Source organism: Lycorma delicatula, chromosome 12, assembly GCF_047948215.1.
Source record: "Lycorma delicatula isolate Av1 chromosome 12, ASM4794821v1, whole genome shotgun sequence".
In the NCBI taxonomy this organism is placed as follows: domain Eukaryota; kingdom Metazoa; phylum Arthropoda; class Insecta; order Hemiptera; family Fulgoridae; genus Lycorma; species Lycorma delicatula.
Window position 1 is genome coordinate 69,428,855 of NC_134466.1, and position 15,978 is coordinate 69,444,832.

The following is a 15,978-nucleotide window of genomic DNA, read 5'->3' on the forward strand; positions in this document are numbered from 1 at the left end:
TGTGTGCGAATAGAACTGCCCCCGAACAGTCCTGATTTGAATCCGTGTGATTATTTTCTTTGGGGATTAAAGAAGGAAAAAAATTTTCCTAAACATCCTTGTACAGTGATGGAACTATGGGTCCCGATCATCGAGGCGTGCAATGAGATAACTGAGGATATTTGTCGTCGAGTTACTAACAATGTAGGAGTTCATGTTGATGAATTTGCTAGATGTGATGGTGGTCATATTGAACATATGATAAGCAGAACAGAATCTCCAGGTATATACTAAACACATTGTATTTTACTTTTCTGTATCGCGATTCAAATAAATATTTTTTAACAAAACCAAATGTTAGATAATTTCGTGCACCACTCTGTATACATACTCGTATATATTAAAAATAACGGCAAAATATTAAAAAAAAAAAAAAAAAAAATAGATTAACAAAAATTATTAGGTAATGACTGCAAATAGAGTTTCTCAGTATTAAAGTCATATTCTTAATGTCTGTCTATTTTGTCTGTATAGTAATATATGGCTAAAATATGACTGTTTCATTAACTGATAAACATTTTATCCAAATTCATCCTTGCAAAAAGATGAATTAAATTAACTTAAAATCACATATTTGGTCATTTCTTTTATCTTTTTATTTATGTTAGGGCTTTTATTGTATGTACTACTTTTCAATAGCATACTAATATAATGGTGTTCATTACTTTGGTAATGATGTTTTCTTGATCATGTTGTTGCATTCTCCTGGTGGTTTTCTGTAAATTCCTAACTGAAGTTTCTTTTCAATTTTTTTTTGATGTTCATATCCAAAATTATTTTCTATTTCCTTTGTGTGTACTAAATTTTTATGACAGATATTGAGTCTATATCAGTCTGAATTAATTTAGTTTATAATTTAAACTTTATGAATAAATTGCACTATGAAATAGAATATATTGATTTGTGGTTTATTATTTTTTAGTCATTGGATGAATTAAGCAGTAAGGCGGTTCCTGATAATATAAATCTGAGAAGACCATTACATTTGGATGAGCCTTTAAGTAACACATTTTTAATGGCTTTATGTATTTTTTAAGAATTTTATTTAAATCCTTTTGACAACACAAATGTTTTCAGCAAAAGTGCTGCTGTCATTGTTGCACTATGATTTCAATTAAAATTATTAGTGGTAATTTTTTTTTAAAACCACGTAAATAAGATGTCATCACACACACACACACACACACACACACACACACACACACACACACACACACACACACACACACACACACACACGCACGCATGCATGCATGCATGCATACATTCAATCATACATATATATATATATAATAATGTTATTTTTAAACAAATAACATTAATTTAGTTGACAAACAGATCTGGTTCAAAGATAATTTGGATGACAACTTATTTTCATATCATTTTCATGTCATATATATATATATATATATATATATAAAAGAGATATTCCAATTAACATTTTATTGTAAAATGTATCTGTTTCATTTTTAGTTAATCATAAAATGATATGAAAATTCTTTATTGGGCTTTATGTTTTAGAGACCTAACAAAATATAATAAGCATTAGTATTGCAATTAGTCAAAATTTTGGGGATCTAACTTCTTTAATTTCTGATTGTTTTGAGGTAAAAAAAAAAAAGGGTAAAATTCTGTAGGTGTGTATTTATTTGGGTGTTGGCATTTATCTACCATAATGTGTCTAACATACATTCATGAAATTTCATATGATAACCTGCATATACGTAATATCGATGATGTTAAATTTTAATGAAAATTGAACAAGGTGGTGGAATTAATTACAGCTAAGAAAGTTTTGTAACCGTACTTTCAATTAAAAAGAATTGTAAAACAAAATATAAAAGCACAAACAAACAAAACCAAATAAAAATTTCACCAACACCGATCAGGACTTTTAACATAAATGTGCAGAGCTGATTTAGTGTAAAAGATTTCAAGCCATCAGTTACTGCTATTACTTTGCTTTGTGATCTTGCTACTACTATAGATATTATTAAAATATTTTAAAGTTATAAAATTGTGAAAATCTTGCAGTTTATTTGAATTTTATCCCATCGTATTTTTGTTTGTTTTTTGATGAATCAAATATTTTTTATACTTCTGTTGATGCAACACATAATGTCTCTGGAACTCAAAACTTGTTCCACTAGTGCAATGTGTGAATTGAGATATACAGAATGTTGAGGGGATATCTTGAGATATAGCAGGTTGCAGTTCATATCTGAATAATGTCTTAAATTTTGTGACATAAATGAAATGCCTCACTAAAATCCTACATCCTCCCAGGATAAGTAGGGTATCCTGAGAATGTCTTAAAATTCAAGTAAATATAGAAAATCCCTGAACATTTTTAAATTTATCTTTTTAATTTATCAATAATAAAATGAATATTATGAAATTTAAGTTTACAGAATCCCTTTGATTCTTTGAACTCCCATTCTCACAGAATTTATGTAGCATAATTTAATTATAGGGAACAGAACTGGTTAACGGGCTATCAATGTTATTATATTGTTATATGCGACTAACCTTGAATATGTTGTCATCTAACAAACAGAATAACATAAATTTTACCCTTGATCGTGTAAATTTGAGGTGACCATTACTATTTTCTACCCAGCACATTAAATCGAAAATTCCTAATCCAAATTGAAAACAGTTTGTTGGTCTTTTCTTATAGTTAAGGACTCTTTGTAATACTTGAATAACTCCCAAATAAAAGTTCATAATGCTTAAACAGTTAGTTTAATTCTTTTCTTTGTAGAGAGGGGCAATTCCTGCAATACCCTGATTGCAGTATCAGGATGTTGGAAAGTTTTGTAGATTACTTCTTGATTGACACTTAGTACTGATGAACTAATTCTTGTTTTAAATGTGTGATTTATTTTATCTATTTGTATATCTTATGTATTGTGGCATTTGCAATGTGAAATATATATTACGCGATGAATTGAAATAATTGTTTATAAAGTATTGTAAAAGAATAATTAATAAAGTGCAACTTTCAAATATATAAAATACTTGTTAGAAAACAACTGACCTTGAAATGGTTCTGACCAATCAGCAGAGATGGATTGGATGCATATAGGTGGTTTATATCTTAAAAATTAATTATATTTAATCTGCAAATGAATTAATTCATTTGCAGATTAATTCGATTTAGGGAGGTGCACAAAGAGCATTTATTGGGGATGGATATAAAGTGCTTTGTACTTAACTTTATGGGATTAATTTAAAAATTATTATTCATATTTAAATTTACAGGTGAATATGAACTTATAAAAAAAAAAATTGCAGAACTTAACCAAGTATGGTGGTCATATATTGGTATGGGATACCATAATTGTTGCGTCCCGCATACTATAATGAGAAATATTTTTGAAAATCCAGGCTGGTAAGTCAATTTATCTCTGTATTAAATGTTCATGGTTTTCTTATTTTTTTAATCACTACTTGTTATTTTTCTTTTATTACAAACCTATATAATGTAACATTATAGTAGAAATCTTTTTTCAACGTATAGAACAAAAATAACTTCTTACAAAAAATATGGCCGTAAAATAATTTCCTGAAACATATAAGTCAATGATCCCTAAGATAACACGAAGCATTGTGAATTACTATTAAAATACTTTAAGAAAATGCCACAAATTAAACTTTAAAGATAATAAAAAATAATTTTGACCTTACCTAACAAAAGAATAAACAAAAACATACTTTCAGAATACACCAAGAACAATAGATAATTAACATGCTCATTCACAACATCTTAAGTAATCAGCCTCATAAACTATCTGCTTAAGTATAATCTACTCATGTCCCCTAAAGAGCACATGAGGACTCTTCACTACAGAATGTCTAACACCCAGATTCTCATTCTGTGTAACAGCACACTCATCGATAGTCTTATACAAAATTAATAAAAATACTAAAAAAGGTAAGCGAAACAAAAAATACATCATATTAATATATATAAAACATAAAGAATCGGAGAAAATAGCTTATAAATTAAAAAAATCTGGATGCAGTGTGGCTTTTCAAACATTGATCAGACAAAATAAACAATTTTACACAGAAAAGAAACAACCTGGAATATTTCACTATTCTGTAGTATGTAAACTGAATTGTTCAAACCACACAATTTTCTACATCAGTCAAACAGGGTACAATTTCATTCTAAGATATAATGAATATTATAAAAGCTTTCCACATCAACGTAGAACCAATATTTGCCAGTAATCTTGTTGACACAATAAGCATGTCGACCAACATTAATAATAAACTTGATATTCTTAATTTTCAGAAAAGAATTGCTTATTAACATACTCAAACGTTATGAAATAGAAGAAAATTTCATTCATAACTGCATTGCTGGGACTTGAAGATTAAAATGTTTTATTTTAAATAATGAAAAAGACAAACAAATGTTTTAAGACTGAGAGGTGTTTCTATCATCAACCATATCACATATAAAAATGTAATAATTTTAAGAAGTGAAATAAACAAAGGTCAGGGATAGGGGCAATTACTTTTATACGGAGATTTTGAATACTAGATTTTGGATATCGGTACTCTTTGGGAGTTAGGTTTCATCTCAGAAATGGTTGATCTGAGATTGTACAAGACTACATTTCATTTACATTCATACATATCATCCTCATTCATCTTCTGAAGTAATACCTTGTGGTGATTCCGGAGACTAAACAGAAAAGAAAAAAGGGATAATGGCGGCAATAATGATCAGATGAGGAAGCGGTTATAATGTTACCAGTTGTAAATAATTACAACCATTGAACACAGTAAGACAGGTAAACAAAAAGAGAAGAGACTTAAGAAGCAAGAAATTCATTTCCTGAAACCAGAGTTAATGAAGCCCAGTACACTGGAAAAAGATGAAGAAGAAACATTGATAAAATCCAGTTTCTCTTCTTCATCTCAGTCTGTATACAAGAAAGGTGACTGCCTCAGCATTTCTTTGCAACTCACTTAAAGAGAGTGTGTTATCCCCTTCATAAACTAAGGCCCCATCAGGTGCATCCCTGCTAGACCAAAAGATACTGCCAAGGCCTTCAGAGAACAGAGGAAGAAAGGATGCAAAAATTTAGCAATTCTCCCAAGGATAACCGTAGTCAAAATTTTCAAAGTTACACAATCTAATAAGATCAGAACGCAATACAAAATTCCATCCAGTTTAAAAACAAATAATTTTTATATATACCTGTTATTAAAATTAACTACATGCCAACTAATTAGAAAGAAACAGCAGCAAGGGATAGAAGTCCAGGGCCTGCAACAAATATGAGGGTAAAACATCTTCCGACATACTTGTGCTCCGTTCCATATTACCTTACAAAAACAGAAAACCAAGGGGTTAGTATTGCTGTTATATTAGTGATTCAGATGTAGTTGCTTTTACTGTAGTGGTTTCTTTTAACTATGAAAAAGTTAAAAGACATGATTATTGTTGAACAGGATAGTTGTAGGAGAAGTAAGAGTAGAGAGTTTTGAAATTCATGATCTGAAGTAGTTTAACCAAAATATATTTTACTAGATAGATCTAGGAAGAGGTTTCTCCAACATCTTCACCCTTGACTGGAAAAATGCTATTTTCAGCATAAGTTTTCTGATATAGATGTTACTAATCAATATTCCTACATTGTATTCATTTTTTTTTATTTGTAAAGATAAAGAAGAAAAAAATGTACGCGAATTCTGTATGTTTTTGAAATGTATGAAATTAAATTATTATATGAAAATCTTTTTATTTATCCCAGTGACTAATTTATTCAAGTCTTATTATTTACTCTGATAAGAGTTTTAAATTTGACTGACTTAAATCCTGTCAGTTTTATAATAGAATTATTTCAAAAAACAATGTAGTACACTTTATTTAAAAATTTAAGACTTGCTGCCTCTTAAAACAGGTAAAAAATAAAGATATTATGTTTATTAGCTAAATTTAAAAAACCTAGATTGATCAAACTTCTCACAAAACCAGTTTTCAGTTGAATCAACAATTATGAAATAGGAATTGCATTGTGTAGTTCAGTAACAAATTAACCACACATGCAATAACCATTAACACATTAACCACAATAACCACATTAACTGCGTGTTAGTAATGACTGATTAAATATTTAAAAAATTATTGGGACTACATCACATTATGCCACTTGATGTCAGTCATCTCAAAAAAAACCTACATTAGAGCTTGAAAATTTTGTTCATTTTATCATTAAAAAAGAAAATCATTAATTTAAAAAAAAACTTTAAGAAAATAGAATGAAAAATGTTTTTCTGAATGCAGAAACAAACCTACTTTTTGATCCTTTATTCTTATGTCTTTTATTTCACGATAGTTATTAATATTATGATATTTTCAAGTTCACTGAAAGTGAAAGTTACTTTAGAGAATTTCAGATAATTGAAGAGTTACTGTAGGTTGCTGTTGAGCCAAAATGAAATTCTTTGTTATTTTATTTGAACTATCTGTAATATGTGTAATATTTTATTTGAAATATCTGTAAGGTGTTTAATAGTTTTTTTTTTTTAGGACAACACAGTATACACCATATCAACCAGAAGTTGCACAAGGAAGATTAGAAGGTCTTTTGAATTATCAAACAATGGTTTGTGAGTTAACTGGTATGGAAGTAGCTAATGCTTCTTTGTTAGATGAAAGTACAGCTGCTGCAGAAGCTATGGGATTATCTCATAGGTAATAATTTTATTAAACATAAATTTTAAGAAGTAAAACAATATACCCATAATGTAAGCAATAATTTAATATACCTTTGTGCAAATCAATTGAAAGAAGTACAACATTTTTATATTTCACGGTTAGTCAACCTGTTTTCAATGGTTTTCCACCAAATATTAGCTGAGTAATATTTACAAAGTTATGAGTCTCAAAACTTTGTTCAGTAAATACTCTGTTCTTTCTTTCTTGTTTCTTTATCATATTGTTAGTTTTTTCTATATTTTTTAATATTTATTATGCGAGTAGAAGATTTATAATATTGGATGAAATATTTATAAAAAGGGATGCTATAATTATTTTGTATAAACATGCTCTTCCTTTTTTTTAAGAGGTGGAGGAACCCCATTTGCAGGTGCCTAGGCAGTGTCGGGCTCGCTAACAGGTTCCGCAAGGTGTTATTAGGTGTATATGTATACTTGCACACTACCATTAAACCTCCACTCCTGGCTACCCACCTCCTGGTATTGCTAATGAAGCATTTCATCAGGAGGGAAGTAATATGCCCTCACAGACAGTCATACACCAGTTATGCACAGAGAACAGGAACACAGTAGATCATACAAATCTCACCACATACACCGCACAACATCACATCCGATCAATCATTTCTCACACACACATGCACACAAATCATACACACTACTTACCCGAGGCCGCCATTGAGTACACAGGTGAAACACACTTCCTTTACTCAATGAGATATATCTGCCAGATATAAAGTTGAGTTTAAATATAGTTGAAAAAATAATTGAAATGAATAATTAAACTGGTCTATCCAGTTTCCCAGCAGTATCCCTTCATGAGATACTGCTTTTTTGATTAAAAAAAAAAAATTTACCTTTAAAAAGATCTTGTAGAAGCTGGAGTCAAAGTATATTTCTCAGTGATTCTGTCATGTTTTGGAAAGATCAAATTTTTTCAGGACAAAGAGATAAAGTACTTGTTAGCCTAGGAATTCACCAGATATGACTTGATTGAAAACCTGCGGTCCATTTGTAAAACTAAACTCAGGAAAATGGGCTGCACAATAAAAGAGCATATGATTTTATTACTTATAGTTTCATAAACCAAAAGATTTGTAACCAAAAGTGTAAATTTTTGGTAAAATCAATGTTTAATAGGATTAAAATGTTAATTAAACATAAAGGAGATTGTACTAACTATAAAAATAACTTTAATACAAGTTATTTTATTTGCTTTGTCACTAAAAATAAATAAAGTCATTATATTACAAAATTAATTTTGTTTTAATTAATTTGCACGAGTGTAATTATAGATATTAAAAATATAAATTAATAATTTTTTTTTGTTTTGGATTAACAAAGATGTTTTGCTCACATATTGAGCTTTTTCATTGTTCTACTAATTGTAAACTTAGTTTTAAAATGGCTGCAGTCAGATGGGAGTACTCTAGATGAAAATAGAATATTGTAATTAGTGAAAAAACATTCAAATTTTTTGATTCAATAATAGCCAATGAGAATTTGAGATTTGAAGAATGTGGTCACTAAAAATATCACTTGGCTCCGTACAGATATCTTTTGTGTATTTCAAATCATTCTTAAGTTTTAAATTATTAAATATTAAAGTCCAGTGAGGTCGTGTTTGTTTAAATATTTTTGTGCGTTAACAGATTTTTTAATTGTGGATTTTAAATACAAATGTATACATTTTTCCTGATGTAACAGTTTTGGTTACTGTTCTCATTGCAGTTTTTGTTTTTTCTTATGTTTGAATTATTTGAGCATAAAATTATGGTAATTTCAATGTGTAATGTAATTTAATGTGTTAAACTCACTTCTGAAGTAATTCTTGGTCACAGAATGGTAATTAAACAATGTAGAAAATAAATGAAAAGTGATAATTTTGTATGATGTAAGATGATTTGATGCATTACAACATATTTTGTAGTATACATCTGATATATTTAAAAAATTTGTGTTCTATTTTTGTGGTTGTTTATCAAAGGAAGTTTAGTTTATTGTTTTTATTTAGTTTCTATATGAACTGTAGTCAAGAATGAACATTTTAGTTGAAGTATGCAGTATTAAAATAACTGTGATTACTTTAACAAAATGCAAATGCAAAAAATAAAAAGCTATGTCATTGGCACATGTGATAGTCATCCCATTTGTCCAGTATATGTCCCAAGGAATCAAGGAGGGTATTCTTAAAATGAAATTGCTTTTTATGAAGTAAGCAGAGATGTATATGAAATATTTTTTTATCTCACATCATTAGTTATGGAGGGTCAGTTAAATCGGTGGGTCATTTACAGAAGTTGATTAATGGGAGGCTTCTGTAGTAAAGTAGGAAGTTATGACTATTACTAGGATAATATGAATATTATATTAAACTTGTTTAATTTTATTTTCAGACACAATAAACGACGTAAACTAGTTTTGTCAAAAACATTACATCCCCAAACAATAAGTGTAGTAAAAACAAGAGCTGATTCATTAGGTTTAACTGTTGAGGCCGGAAATATACATGAAGTTGATTTTTCAAATCGTGATATTGCTGGAGCATTATTTCAATATCCTGATACTGAAGGAAATATTGAAGATATAACAAAAGTTATAGAACACGCTCATTCTCATGGTGTAAGTATTTACATTCTTATTTCTAGAATTTAAGTTATTTTTTAAACAATTTAATATAAAAAATTAATGACAGCTTCTCTCAAATTACATGAAAATTATTCTCCAGAAGATCTTTTTAGGAGCTAACCTTTTAGCTCCATTGTCAGTGGAGTTAACGGCAGAATCAGATCATTTTGTCATTATTATAGGTTGTCTATCTGCTTGGAAGTTCTGTTGGTTAGTGTTGAAGGAACCCTGCTCTTCACCTCTCACTGGTTCAGTGCAACCTGTTTGCCCAACTCTACTAATTGCACTACTAACTCATTTATACTGACAGAATATAGTAAACTCACATTACCTTTATACATTCATTAATTATTGATTTATTTATTGTTTTACTAATTTTATATTTCTTATCACCACACCTATATAATATTTATGGCCTGACTGCTTTTTTCATTTGTTTCATTGGTGAAGCCATGGTTATTTTTGTAAAATTACAAGAGCAAATCAATCTTTTGTTTGTTGTTTTATTAAGTTTTATGAAATTATGTGTCTAAATTATTGAAAATATTTCTTAAATGTAGCATTTTTAAATATAATAATTTTTATTATTTGTTAGTGGACCTCATAGGTCGATGCTTAAAATTATTTTATTAGTTATTTGTATAGATCGATTTTAGGGAGGGATATGCGTAGTACATAATTAACAAATGCTTTATCATACTTTTTACTGAACAGTTATTGTGCAAATAAAACTTTCTTTCATAGTATTCTGAAAAAAAATGTCTAACTAGGGAAAAGTATCACTGAGCAGGCAGCCTAAGGAATTGATGAAAAATGTAATCGGTTATGACCGAGGAAGCAAGGAATGGGATATCTCTGATAAATACAAAAAAGTCTTAGAATTTGTTTCAAAAGTCACAAAAGTGTTAGAAAAGAATAGCGATGTGAAAAAAACAAGGCAACTCATCTTAATTTAGTTAAAACTTAACTTATCAAAAAAAGGAATTTTTGTAGATTATTTTTAAAAGGAGCTATTAGACAGATGGTTCTCAGGTTTTACATAACTGAAGGATGAATTCCTATACTTTGGTAGTGTTTTTGAGACTTAAGAAGAAAAAATTACTTTCAATTGGAAACGACAACTTAATCAAAATTTTAAGATTTGAAGGATTTAAGTGGCAAAAATGTAAACAGGTTGGTTCTTGTAGAAGAGTATCACATACAGCAGGTGTCTGCAACATGGCGCCTGCAGGTGCCATGGCGCTCTCGATGGGATATTTATATACCCTCACTATATTACACACCTACTAAGCCCAGTAACTGTATCGGTGTCATGTGTATGTAAGACAATATATTGCACAAGCTCAGTGTCAGAAAATAGCAATTAAGGTCATACACTGACATACTTGCTACTTAGCACGTAGGAATATTCTCGCTTCTGATAAATTTGGTAGTATGTTACCGTTACCGTATTCTGATACTATGTATTTTAAGTGTTATTGATTATATTTTATTTTAACAAAACTTGTATTCACAGCCGCCATACTCAGTATAAGTTGATCGTATAAAGTAAGCAGTTTGGAAGAAATTAAATTTCTTTATTAAAAAAAGTAGATTTGAAATACTTCATGCAGGAGGTATGTAACCTTACCCTGCTGCAATCACCGTACATAGCAGACAATGAATCATTAGTTTGCTAGTGAGTGACTAATGATGAAGACCTGACCCTTAGCCTTGGACCACTAGCTACACAGATTAGTATCCGGTTCTGGTCAAGGAAGAAGTAAAACAGATGCTATCATCCATGTAGTCGGATTGAAACATGACCCAGGGATGCAATCTTCCTCCATGCCCTAAGCTCTAGTGGCCACCATTGCCTCCATAAGTTTAACTCCTGTTGCTTAACACAATGAATGTTTTAACAACACCAATCACTGGGGGCTAGCAACCACCTGGTACCAGAAATTTATCAGTTTTTATACACAGGTTAAAAGCTGAGTAGTGTACTCAATTTCAGTCTCAAATGTAGGACTAGGCTTTGGGTAGATCCAGTATCATGTAAGACATACATCTATAACTCAATTATAACATAAAGTACATTACAGCTAGGCTTACTATATTTTGTTTGGGTCCAACCCAGGACTTTTTTTGAAAATTAATGATCAAAAATGTTTAGAAAAGTTACTTCACACATGAAATCAACATAAACACATTGCCCCTGTTGTGTTGTCAAATAACTAAGTAAAAAGTTGTGGCAAGATCGGTAGCCACGCCTCTGTCAAAATCGATGTCAGCACTTGCTCCAAGGTCGGCTGAGAGATGCACGGTGGTCGTAAGAAACTGTTTAAAAACTTGATGTCAAACATATAGGTCTAAAATTAAAAAAACCCTCCCAATCATATAATTCTCAAACCCCAGACATTACCCCTGACAGCACTAAAAAACCAGGACTGTCCTGGACATATGGTAAACCTAATTACAGCAACATTGTTATTTACAGCTGTTCCATGTCAGCTCCAACCAAATTAGTTATAATGATGAAATATTTTGATTAAAAGTACATTTATACTGTTTTTCCTTCATTTTTTTTAGAATTAGCAAGTTAATGGAAACTTGATGAAATCTGAATTTCTGCTTATATGTTTTTCTGTAAAAACAATCGTTATTAGAAATTTAAAAAAACTGCATTTACACTCCTGCAAGAGAATTCACAAATTTTTTTTGAAAATGGTGCTCTGTTATACTATTTGTCACCTATTATAATAACTCCAAAAACTTTAATTTAGTAAAATTCCCATTCTTAATTTTTATGAACTGCAATGTAAACTACTTAATTTTTTTAATTGTAAATGAAATTATTTACATATTATTATTATTATTTTATAGACACTAATGGTTTGTGCAACTGATCTTCTTGCACTATGTCTCATTCGTCCACCAAGTGAATTGGAATTTGACATCGTTGTCGGAAGTTCACAAAGATTTGGGGTACCATTAGGGTATGGTGGTCCACATGCTGGTTTTTTTGCTTCTCGTCAATCATTAGTACGTCTTATGCCTGGAAGAATGATTGGTATTACACGGTAATATAGTTTGTTATTTCTTTTATAAAAAATGAATTCGATTGAGATAAAAATAAATTATAAAATTTGTTATGTGCTATTTATTCAGTAACTATAGAGTAATACCAATTACAACTACTCATTGTTTTTGCGATTACAGAAAGAAATTACTTTTTGTAACATCTGATCCATGAACATTCAAATGAAAGACATAAATACTACTATGGCCGGACTAGACCGATTAATGCCTTAACATATAATGATTATACATAACATATAAACGATTAATGCAATTATCATATAAACAGCTTTTGGAATAAGATTTGAAGAATTAATTGATCATCCAAAAAATCTGTCTCATCCAATGCTTTTTGAAGCTTGCTTGTTAAAAAAATCTTTCTAGCTCCTGGTATCACTGACTATTGCATAGAATAAGTCGATCGTAGGGCTGTTATCTTCCTGCTTCAAAACCTGCAAGTTTTCTTCACATATGTGAGTTGTGATGTAATGAAGAAGGAAGATATGGAGGTAGTCTGTAGGGTAAGCATTTGCCCAGGGGTTTATGGTTTTGAAAATAAGATCTTTTAGAAAAAGTTTTAGAGTGTATGTTGTTCAGAATGTATGACATGATGGCAATTAACTTTTGTTATGTACATTGCTTCGGTGACGTTTAGTAAAAATAATCATCAGTAAAATTGAATATTGTTTTAGGACTCCTAATCTATACTAACCATATAAAGAGGAAGAGGGTTTTTGCTTGTTTATGATAAACAAAAAAACTACTCGATCAATTGCAACCAAATTTTTACCTACGTTTCTTGGCATAAGTGAGAAGGTTTTGTAGTAGTGGAAATTTGCCAGTTGAAGCACAAAACTTAATGAACTGTGAACTGTGAGTCTGTATCACTGTGTGAGCTAGGTTTGAACTGAATGATCTGACTCAATCACTGTATATTATAAAAATAATAGAATTAAATTTATGGTAAAAAAAATTAAAAAAATTCTGTTTAACAATAATGTGCTTCCCATGGGGCCTGTGTTTGAAGCTAGAGTGGTGAGGTACACAAGGACTTCATGGGAAACTATAACAATCATCACCATCAACTGGTAACAAACACGTTGCCCCTGGGGCACTGGAGTGTTCTTAATATAATATCTCTACAAACAATTATCCAATTTTCAAAATTCAAATTAGGCGTTTGTTAGTAGGATAAAGGCCAACGTCTTCATACATCAGGTACACTACTCTAGATATAACAGATGCTTATTTGGAAATATTTATCTGTTTGTTTATTATCGCATCACGCAAGAACCAATCGACCGATTATGTTCAAATTTGCAGAATACATTCGTGTTATCCCAGGAAAGCTATTAAGCCATCGACAGGGACCTTGCTCCCTTGAAGGTTAAGCTAGTAAAAATATTCATTGTTTCTTCGCCCCAAGGAGGATGAAGTTGTGAATTAAAAATATTCATTAAGGAAAAGATAGATTAATCCTTTTACTTTATTATTATATTTCTGCCAGCATAGCAAAGAAATAAGTTATGGATTTTTTGTGTCAAAGGTGTGTGCACTTTAGTTACCTTAGTTACTATTATTCTAACCCACCGGGTTGGTCTAGTGGTGAAGGCGTCTTCCCAAATCAGCTGATTTGGAAGTCGAGAGTTTAAGGATTCAAGTTCTAGTAAAGGCAGTTACTTTTATATGGATTGAATACTAGATTGTAGATACCGGTGTTCTTTGGTAGTTGGGTTTCAATTAATCACACATCTTTGGAATGGTCGATCTGAGACTGTACAAGACTACACTTCATTTATACTCATACATACCATCCTCATTCATCCTCTGAAGTAATAATACCTGAATAAGTCCTGGCTAAACAGGAAAAAAAGAAAGAAAAGCTACTATTATTCTATCTTTTGTAATTTAGTTTCTTTTTTAGGTTTGTGTAAAACCTTAATACTATAGTTATAATTTATCAATATTATTCTCACAACCATGAGGCTAACGTACAGCATGAGAGTCCAGAGATTGGAGCCCCCTGGTAGATGGGAATGGCGACCAAAGCAAGTTCTGGAGGTGAAGCAACCACTACTGGTCCCCCTGGAAAATTGGGAATGATGAGTAAAGTGAGCTCTGCAGCCATGGGGTAGGCCCCAGGAGGCCTCGAGGAGCCTCTGAGTTGGTCCCGGGATTTGCCTGAGCTGATCTGAGTGCTGAGTAGGTTCTGGATAGACAGGCCGTCTAGTAGATATATATATATATATATATTTACATGACAAATGAGTAAAAAATTTTCTCGTTAAGATTAAAAACGTAATTTGTTTATGTTGCATTTGAAAAATATTATCTATATTTTAAAAAAATCTCATTTTTGTAAAAATAATAGAACACTAAGTTATACGTTAGGAAAATATTTTCAAATATATTAATTTTTATTTTAATTATATTTTTATGGATATCATTTTATAGTGATGCTAACGGACATGATGCTTATCGTTTAGCCCTCCAGACTCGTGAACAACATATCAGAAGAGATAAAGCAACAAGTAACATTTGTACAGCACAAGCATTACTTGCAAATATGTCTGCTATGTTTGCTGTTTATCATGGACCTAAAGGATTAAAAGATATTGCCACAAAAGTTCATAATTTTGCATTATTACTTTCACAAGGTATATGTTAATTATTAATTAAGGTATATGTTTTTTATAAGATTTTATTACAAGTTAGGTCTCTTTTTTTGTCAAATTTTAAAAAGCCTTCTAAACTTTTACTACTCTTTTGGTTTACATTTTAAATACACTATTCTTTGCATTTCTGATTTTAGTATTGTCATATTTTGTTGTTGAATAAAGCACAGTTAAAGTTTATGAAGCGAACTTAGGCGGAACAACTTGGATAGAAAAAATTGGATACAGAGCATATATAACACCTGATGAATGAATGTAAAACGTATAAGAATGCTAGTGATGAAGATGGTAAAAGGAACTATCGACAATTAAGAAATACTATAAACAGGAAGTGCAAATTAGTGAATGAAAAGTGGATTAAAGAAAAGTGTTCAGAAGTGGAAAGACAAATGATCATTGGTAAAATAGGTGGGGGCATACAGGAAAGTTAAGGAGAATTTTGTGATACATAAGTTAAAATCTAACAGTGTGTTAAATAAAGATGGTAAACAGATTTATAATATGAAAGAAAAGGCTGATGAGTGGGTGGAATATATTGAAGAGTTATACGGAGCAAATTTAACTGGTGTTATAGAGGAAGAAGAAGAAGTTGAAGAGGATTAAAAGGGAGATACAGTACTAAGATCTGAATTTAATAGAGCATTAAAGGATTTGATTGGCAGAAAGGTTCCTCGAATAGATGGGATACCTGTAGAATAAATACATTTTAAAATAATAATTTAATTAAGTATGTTAGAAATGATACTGTATGCCTGATTTTGGACATCTCATAAAATTTTTGTTTTCCATAGAAAAATATTAGTAAGAATCCTTTAGGTATTATTGACCTATTGAT

General features: G+C 30.4%; 1 pseudogene; it reads left to right on the forward strand.

Annotated features, from left to right (window-relative positions):
• Positions 1-15,978, forward strand: part of LOC142332919 (glycine dehydrogenase (decarboxylating), mitochondrial-like) — a 49,690-nt pseudogene that overhangs the window by 4,062 nt on the left and 29,650 nt on the right.